The 8,833-nt window shown below is 37.2% G+C and overlaps 1 pseudogene; it reads right to left on the bottom strand.

The window, feature by feature from the left end:
- Positions 1 to 2,953: 2,953 nt before the first annotated feature.
- On the bottom strand, positions 2,954 to 8,499 carry LOC137727146 (disease resistance-like protein DSC1; annotated as a pseudogene).
- Between the last annotated feature and the right edge of the window lie 334 nt (positions 8,500 to 8,833).

Genomic DNA, 8,833 nt, shown 5'->3' with positions numbered 1-8,833 from the left:
TGAGAGCCATCAACAAACTTGTAGAGTCCTTGGCCAATAAGGAATGGTTTCATCTGGCGAAGCCATTCAGGATAATTGTCTTCATCTAATTTGAGGAAGCTAGCAATACTAGGGCCGGAGGTAGCCATGGGAGAAGAGGCAGAGATCGGCTAGGGTTTTTCGAGAAGAAGAAGGCAGGGATCGGCTAGGGTTTTTCGAGAAGAAGGAGCCTAGACCTAGGTGATACCATGTAACAATGATTTTCCCTTGTTTATTCATTCCCTGAATTACAAGATATATAGAACCTATTTGATACAATAATTAATTACAATTGAAATCACCAAGTCAACCCTATACAATCATTCTAAATATAACTCAATCAAGAGGATTGAGGAGAGATATGTGGAGATGATGGAATCTTGCTAACAGGTAAATAGGGGTGGGGATAAAAACCGTGAAACCGAATCAAACCACAATAAAATAAACTATAAAAACTGTGTTGACAAAAAAAAAAGTCAACATAGGTTCAAAAACTGGACCGGACCATTCATACCAGTTCTGGTTCTGATTTTCATGTTGGCGGAACTGCTTAGAATTGAACCGAACCGTGAATAAAAATAATTAATTGGGTTTTGAAAATTTTGTGAATTTCAACCGTTTGATCATGTTTGTTAGTAAAAGTGCTTCAGTATTTCGTTTCTAGATTGTTAAATTAATAACCAGAATGAGTTTTGGTAAGCTAAATTTGTTAGTTATGTGTTTATATTTTGTGAATTGTTGATATGAATAATATTCATTGAGTTTGTAAAGTTTTGGTGCCATTAAATTTTTAAATCTTCTTCTATTGTAGTTCATCATTCTTTATGATAAGTTATGCAGGTTCTTTGTTGTGTGATCCAATTACTATCTTTTACTATGAAAATCCATTGATTTTTTTATGTGCTCTAAATTTATGTTTCCAAGATTCAAATGGCTTATTATTCAGAACCGTGAACCGGCTAGAACCGAACTGGAAATGTCGTAAAGTGAACCGTACGGTTTTATAAATAAATTTAAATGGAATCACAACGAACCTAACCGTTGATCTTTTTCGGTTCCAATTCGAGGTAGAACCGGGCCAAACCAAACCATGCCCACCTCTATGTATTTATAGAAAAAAATTGTAATTTATTTGAATATTTTTCTGTATTTTTTAATAATTTTAATAACTATTTATAATTTTTATCTAACCTCATTAATAATTACAAAAAAGTTGTAATCTAACCGCCCAGATTTTGACAAGTGTAGCCAACAGTAACAATTAACCTTTTTTTTCCTTCTAATTTTCTCCCTTTTTTTTTTTTAATACTTTTTTAGGCCGTTGATTGGAAAATCCAATGGACCAATCATCATCACTACCAATTTAGTTTGATTTCATTGTAAAAAGGTATTACACAATCATCACCACAACCAATCTCACCATCATATTATGGTAAAATCAAACTAAACAGGTCTTAATGGTTACCCGTTAATAATTTAATGAGTTGATTTGCCATCTCTATTTTCGAAGCTATTGAGATGTCATAATAAGAAAGTCCAAAATGCCGCTTGAAATTATGGGTCTAGGCCCAAGTAAGAGAGTCATGATACTCTCTCTCTCTCTCTCTGTCTCTCTCTCTCTCTCTCGGTAGCGGTGGGCATTAAAACTGCCGAATTGAAAAACCGAATCGACAATATTTAAAAAAAAAAAAAAAAAAAAACCATTTGGACCAAAAAAGTCAAGAACCGAATTGGACTAGATCTGTTCTGAACCCCGTTTGTAGTACTAGGAACTGGCCTAAACTGAACCGAACTGGAATTATAAATATTTATTTAAGTTTATTAGTTTTATGAATGTATTTATGTATTAAACAAGTATATATAGATGTATTATGTGTATATGTATGTAAACCGTGATCTTTACTCTTTTAACAAGCATTGGAGCAATTAACCAATATATTATGCATTATGTATACATTAGTTTCAGTTTAAGATATACACTTTGATCTTGATTTGAGGTTCATTATGTTATTGAAAATGTTATGGTGCTCTAGAACATCATATGCAGTATTCCCTAGAAAACCATCAAAGACCTTTTTTTTATTTATTTCATTCTCGTTTTTTGTTTCTAGAAAAGTAAGGTTTATGTCATCTCTTCTTTTTCGTGTATTCCTTTTTATTGTCTTTGTTCTTTGAGGGGTAAGGTTTATATCCCCCTGACTAGGTGTATTTTTCGCTATTAATAAAATTTTCCTCGTACCGTCGAGGTTTCCAAAAAAAAAAAAAAAAAAAAAATAAAAGATGATGAGAATAAAAACCCAACTAAAGCAACTTTACCTTCCGTGAATAAAAATTCAATGCGTTCAGACGCATAAAGAAAGACATATTAAGGGAAGATCACCATCAATTCATACCTTTTATTAAAGATTATGCATGGTAGTGGCAAACACACAGTAGCCAATACGCCCCCTTCCCGGCCTTATTTACGTACGAACTTTGTTGCTCGATTTCATCTTTTGATCAGCAGAGCATCCAATTCAATTTGACCTCGACAAGGACTACCCTAGCATGTGGGTGACATACTTCTTGGTACGTTATTAGTCTAGTGTCACGGTGGGTGTAGGTCAGTCTTCAATTGAAGATAAAACCAATCGAAAGCATTTGCATTTCCAAATCAACGAGCGAAACCTTGAAATTGAAATTCACTTCCAACTCCGAAGGCCAAGACAACAGCGAGACCGAATCAGCCTTTTAAAACATTTAAAAGCTAACTAAAGGCTGCCCCGTAAGGGTTCATGAAAGGTTGATGGACATCATATTATTCAATTTGTGAGAAATTATATAGCAGCTTCATGCTCTAACTTGCAACAATCACCGCACCAGTGACAAGGTCCCAAGACGCAACAAACAATCACCAAAACTTGCAACAAAACAAGAAATTATTTTCGATACATCATGATACACACGGCTTTTTCTTCTTCTGAGATGCTCTTTAATATAGTCAGAATATATGAAGAATGTTAATGACGTGCAAAGATTTTACTCCAAGGAAACATCAGAAGTTTACAAATTCAAGAAAACAGAATGAAGTGAAAGATACCTTACCTGTAAAATAAAACTTAATTTCAGCATTTGGTCCATTGTTGCCCATCCCAATGTTACATTTCAATAATTTCTTCAGACTCATCACTTCCATAGGCTTCATACTTATCACGTCCACCACTTTCACCACTCGAACTTGTTTCAGACTCATCACTTGATTCTTCAGGTTCATAACTTCCACTGGCTTCAGGCTCATCACTTGATCCATTGGCTTCAGAATCATCTTGTCGCGCACCTTCTTCCACTTGTGCTTCCCGCAACATGACATCAAGTCTCAATTTCTCATCATCTTCAGCATACAATGGGCATATCCCACACCTTTCCACCTCCACATATTTCGGCATTTTAACCTTCATACTTTTCGACACTTTTCGACGTCTTTTGATCATGGGCTTTGGACTCATCAATTCTCCATCGTCTTTCACTTCTAGATCATCAGAAGTACTCACTGGGATGAAGTAAACAGAGGCCTCACTGACATGTTTGTAGAAATCGGCAGAGCATTTTACTCCCTCTACTGCAAGTTCAAAGGCATTATACCACACATGCACGTGATATCGACTGAAATTGTAGTCATACCATCCACCATCCTTATGTGGAGAATAGAAATTAGGACAACTGATATTATGGCTCTCGCCATTATTAGTTTTGAACTTGAAATTAACTTCCACCCACATAAGTGGATAAAAGTCGTATGCAATAACAACAGAGAAAGCGAAACCCAAGAAACCTTTTCGAAACCAATCTTGAGGAAGCTTGATTGAAGATCCCTCATTTTGATAGCTGAACCAACTTGGAATTTCTTTTCCCTGGTAAACAATGGTAAGCAAAGGCCGCGGATAAGAGTCCCTTTCCTGCAACATTTATAGACGTCAGATTATTCAATTCAGCAACACAAGTGTGAGAGAGAGAGAGAGAGAGAAGACACATACATTATCCTCTCTTCGTCCAACATTTGAGGACATAGTTGCCACTCGCATAATTCTCAGTTGTGCATCAGCCATTATGTTGCTCCTTGCAGTCCAGTCCAATGCTCGACAATTATAAAATTTAAGAACCCCTCGAAAAAGTTCATATTTATCCCAACTCTGAACGAGTGCAGTCCTTGAACTTGACACTGTCTTCAGTGATACGCAACCATCTGCTTCAAGAATTTGTAGCACTGGGAGCTCTGGTAAAGATTGAAGCCTCTTGCAATTGTTTAAGCGCAGGCTCCGCAACTCAGAAGCTTGTTTGATGCTAGCCGGTATGCTGTTAATCATGGTTCCACTCAGTTCTAAATCTCGTAATGAGGCTAAAAGAATGAGGCCACTGGGGATTTTCAATATCCCACAGTAAGAGAGGTTTAGTTTTTCCAAAGAGAGCAAACCGACTGAGAAGGGAGGCACTTTTTTTAAGATGCAAACAATGACGAAAGCTGAGAGTTTTAAGATTGGTTAAACTGTTGATGCCGCTCGGGTAGACCTCAAATTTACTGCACAGACGAAGATCTAATGTTTGAAGCCCAATTAGATTTTCGATCGACGACGGAAGCTCTTTAACCCTTGTCCCTGCTAAACAAAGAAACTCCAGATGTTCCATCGGCTCCATGATTTCAGGGAATTTGAAAAATGAAGAGCAACCAGTGAGATCAAGTCTCTCGAGAGATTTCAACTTACAAATTCTCATGGGAAGACTGGTAAGCATTTTGCAACCTGTCAGTTGAAAATTTTTTAGAGCAAAGAGAAACTCGATTGATGAATGTAGCTCTTTAACCGCTGTTCCTTCTAAACTAAGAAATTCCAGATGTTCCATTGGCTCAAAGATTTCCGGGAAGTTTTTAAATTTAGAGCAACCAGTGAGATCAAGTTCCTTCAGAGATTTCAACTTACAAATGCTGGGCGGGAGGCTCACAAGCCTTTCGCAATCATTCAGTTTAATTGTAGTAAGACTAATGAGGTGCTCCATTGATGATATGGGTAATACTTCTATTGATGTATAAGTCAAATCTAGTACACTTATATCCCTGGGAAGCTCAGAAAACTCGTCAAGAGACGAGCAGTATGCTAGACTAAAATAACCTGAGACCTTCAGCTTACAACTGTTGTTTGGAAGTTTCTTAAGGTCTCTACAATCTCCAATATCCAAAGAAGAAATTTTTTGGTGAGACCAAACTGATGGAGGCAACTCCTTTATACCACTGCCATGTAAACTTAAGTATTCAATATTGCCTGGCATCTTCGGAAGATACTTGAGACTCTTGCACCAAGCAAGTTCAAGAGAAGTAAGCTCGTGAAGATATTGAAAATATGAAGGAACTTCAACCAAACTTGTACAGTAATCAAGATTTATATGCTCAAGTTTTCGACTCTGAGAGAGATTTGGAACTTCGGTTAGATTTCTGGAGGAACGCATATTGAACACTTTTAAGTTCATAAGATTCTGTAACAAATTGAAAAGAAACAGCAAGAATCAATACCTTAGCATGACCAATTTTCAGCATGATTACATGTTACACAAGTAAAATAAGCATTTACCTTGTCTTCATCCCAAAGTTTCTCAACTTTGCTCTCGGGCATATGAAGCTCAACAAGATTTATAGCAGAGAATTTTGATGGCAAAGATTCCAAAGGATATGCATGCCAGAAAATGTAACGAAGAGAATTGGGAAGATCTAGAGAAAAGTTTAATTTTCCGTAGATCTCAAACCCATAGGTGGAACTCTTATCCACACCTAGAAATATTAACTTAGACATCTGTTTGAAGTTTCCCCCATCCAAGTCTAGCTCTTCAACGTTTGACCTGTTAAAGAATACGGCTTGAACTGTTGAGGTTCCCTGACAATCAAAAGCAAAGTATAAATGTGAATAATATACATACAACAAAATTTAACCAATACTACATTTGCAGGAATCTGGCTTGTTTACTATAAAAGAGTTTTCCCTAGGTGTCTTCCCATAGAAACACGTTTTGTTTTCTCAAGAAAGGGAATGAATTTAGCTCTTACCGTCCTATTTTTCAGAACATGATAGACATCCTCAGCGATGAATAACCTACTACGTTTTCCAGGCTCTTCAATGCATTGTTCCAAAACAATTGCCCGGCCCATTTCTTGTACCAGATCATGCATCTCTACGGTTTTCCACGTAGAAACAATTGATATGAGAGATTTCTTAATGAGAACTTTAATTCCAGTGGTTGCAAACAAACCACGAATATCTACCATTCTTTTTACTTCATCCACATGCTTTCCCTTATGAAAACATGCAATATCCAGAAATATCTCCTTCTCGTTTCTTCCCAATCCATCATAACTTAGTCTCAACACGTCCTGGATTTTTTCATTTGGAAATTGTTTCAGTTTGTTCAATTCCTCTTCCCATTCTTCTCTGCTTTTGCCACGAACTGAGGACCCCATAATTTTAAGAGCTAATGGAATGCCTCCAGCATAACTCACCGCCATTGATGACAACCTCGTATAATCTGTTATAGGAGTGCTATTCTTGAAAGCATTCAAACGAAAGAGCTGAAGGGCGTCATCAAGTTCCAGTACCCTAACCTCATATATATTTTTATCATCTACAACAATTTCCTCAAGCAGGGCCCTATCTCTAGTTGTTATGATGATTCGACTTCCAGGACCAGACCCAATACCATCTTCAAGTAACTGATCCAATTGACGTGAATCATTCACATCATCAAGAACAATGAGGACCTTTGTACGGCCTAACCTCTTTCTAACAAGAGCTGATCCTATGGTTGAAGTTTCAATATTTAGATCTTTTTCCTTCAATACCTCCCCAACAATTGTATTCCTCAACTGAACTAGCCCATCCTTTTGTTCTCTCTCCCGAACATTTCGAAGAAAACAACAAGCTTCGAACTTCCATGATAGCCGATGAAATACAGCTTCAACAAGGGTGGTCTTTCCAATCCCACCCATTCCCCAAATACCTACAGTATTGCAAGCATCTGGGGAATCAAGGCATAACAAGGCCTCGATTTGCTCGATGCGGCCTTCAATTCCAACCAGGCCCTTTAAATCACACGATGATTCACGAGTCAATTTGGTCCAAATATCCTCGACCACATGCTTAACTAAGTCAGCCTCCGTCCTGCCAAATATAATCATTATGAAGGCTAAGCAATACTTAGTAATAAGTATGTTTAATTAATATTGTATAAATCAAAGAGTCACGAGTAGAAATCAGTATAAGATAGAGAACTAGTCACCCCTTTTTGGTCGTATTATCGAATCCGGATAGATTGGCTGTAGTCGCCAAAGCAGCCCTCCACTTGTGCACCTTGTCATTACCGTTGAATCGTTTTTCAAATTGAGCAAATGCATGTGCGTAACTCTCCTGTTGTTTTCGAACTGCTGATGGATTAATGTCGTAAAAAATGGGTATAACCATCTGGCCGTATTTTTCCTTGCATTCTAGGATATGCACAAGTTCATCCAGACACCATGTGGAAGAAGCATAGCTTTTTGACAAAATGATTACCGAAAGTGTTGATTTCTGGATTGCTTCTAAAAGGGCAGGCCCTATTTCATCTCCTCTTACAAGCCTGTAATCTATGTAGGTTTCGATTTTCTTGCGAAGTAAGGCATCGTGAAGATGGCTGGTAAAAGTAAGGCGGGTGTCCTCACCTCTGAAGCTAATAAACACATCATACTTTTCTTGGTTTGGAGGGATATCATCATCCTCCTCGTGGTCATCATCATTAGCAGCATCATTAGACGCAGCATTAGGAGGAGTCCAACAAGAAAATTTTAATAATCCGCAGCGGAACGTGTAGAACAGAGTCATGATAGTGATGAAAATGATGATGAACACTTGAAAAATCCCAGTTAACTCCATCTCTTTCTCTGAAATAATAAACAGGAGTTTTATTAACAGGATACTATAAGGCTAAAAACCAACACATTTTCACTAAGATAATATTTCAAGGCTAAAAACCAACAAAACTTTCGCTAATTGAAGGGTTCGATTGCAATTGTAGGAGTGGTGCGGAATCTAATCGTGGCAAAGATCAATTAGATCCCTTCTTACCGTTGATTTTCCGGACCACTCAGTGGTACGTACCATGGAAGAAAATTTGCTAATTAAATCAATGACTAGGGTAAGATGTTCAGCAATAAATGGAATTGAAAAGTTTTGTAACCAAAAACCAACATATTTTTGTACAGAAGAAGAAGAAGAAGAAGAAAACTTAACTGAATCTTGTTAAAGTGCAGTCTTCTTCCCTTAGATTTCTTCTCACTCTACAGCGCTTCTCTTTCTTCCAGTATTACTTTCTCTCTCTCTCTCTCTCTCTCTCTCCATCACTCAAACAAGCAGCAAATCAAACAAATAAGTTGCATCTGAGAAGGTCCAACTAAGCAAAGCAAGAGCTAGAAACTGGAGAAGAGAGCGCGGTTGCTTCTTCTTTGACGAGATTGGAACAGATTTTGCTTTACCAAATTGTAATAGTTGATGAAGACAGTTAAGAAAGGGATAGATGCTTTTTTATTTTTTATTTTTTTTTCTGTCAAAGGGACAGATGCTTTAATCCCAGTGGGAAAAATTGTTATAGTTGGATAAAGTTTTTGCGTGATTCCGGTGTTTTGGGGAAAGGATCCTCTCCTAATCCTTTTCCATCTAATTTGCCTGATCTGAGATCTGGACTGCTCAAAATTTATCAAACAGATACAATTATTATAACTTTAAAGAAGCTTTATATTTGTAGCCGTTCGATGAAATTTAAACTGTCC

Source organism: Pyrus communis, chromosome 2 (assembly GCF_963583255.1).
Source record: "Pyrus communis chromosome 2, drPyrComm1.1, whole genome shotgun sequence".
NCBI classification, from domain to species: Eukaryota; Viridiplantae; Streptophyta; class Magnoliopsida; order Rosales; family Rosaceae; genus Pyrus; species Pyrus communis.
This window is presented reverse-complemented; position numbering and strand designations above follow the sequence as displayed.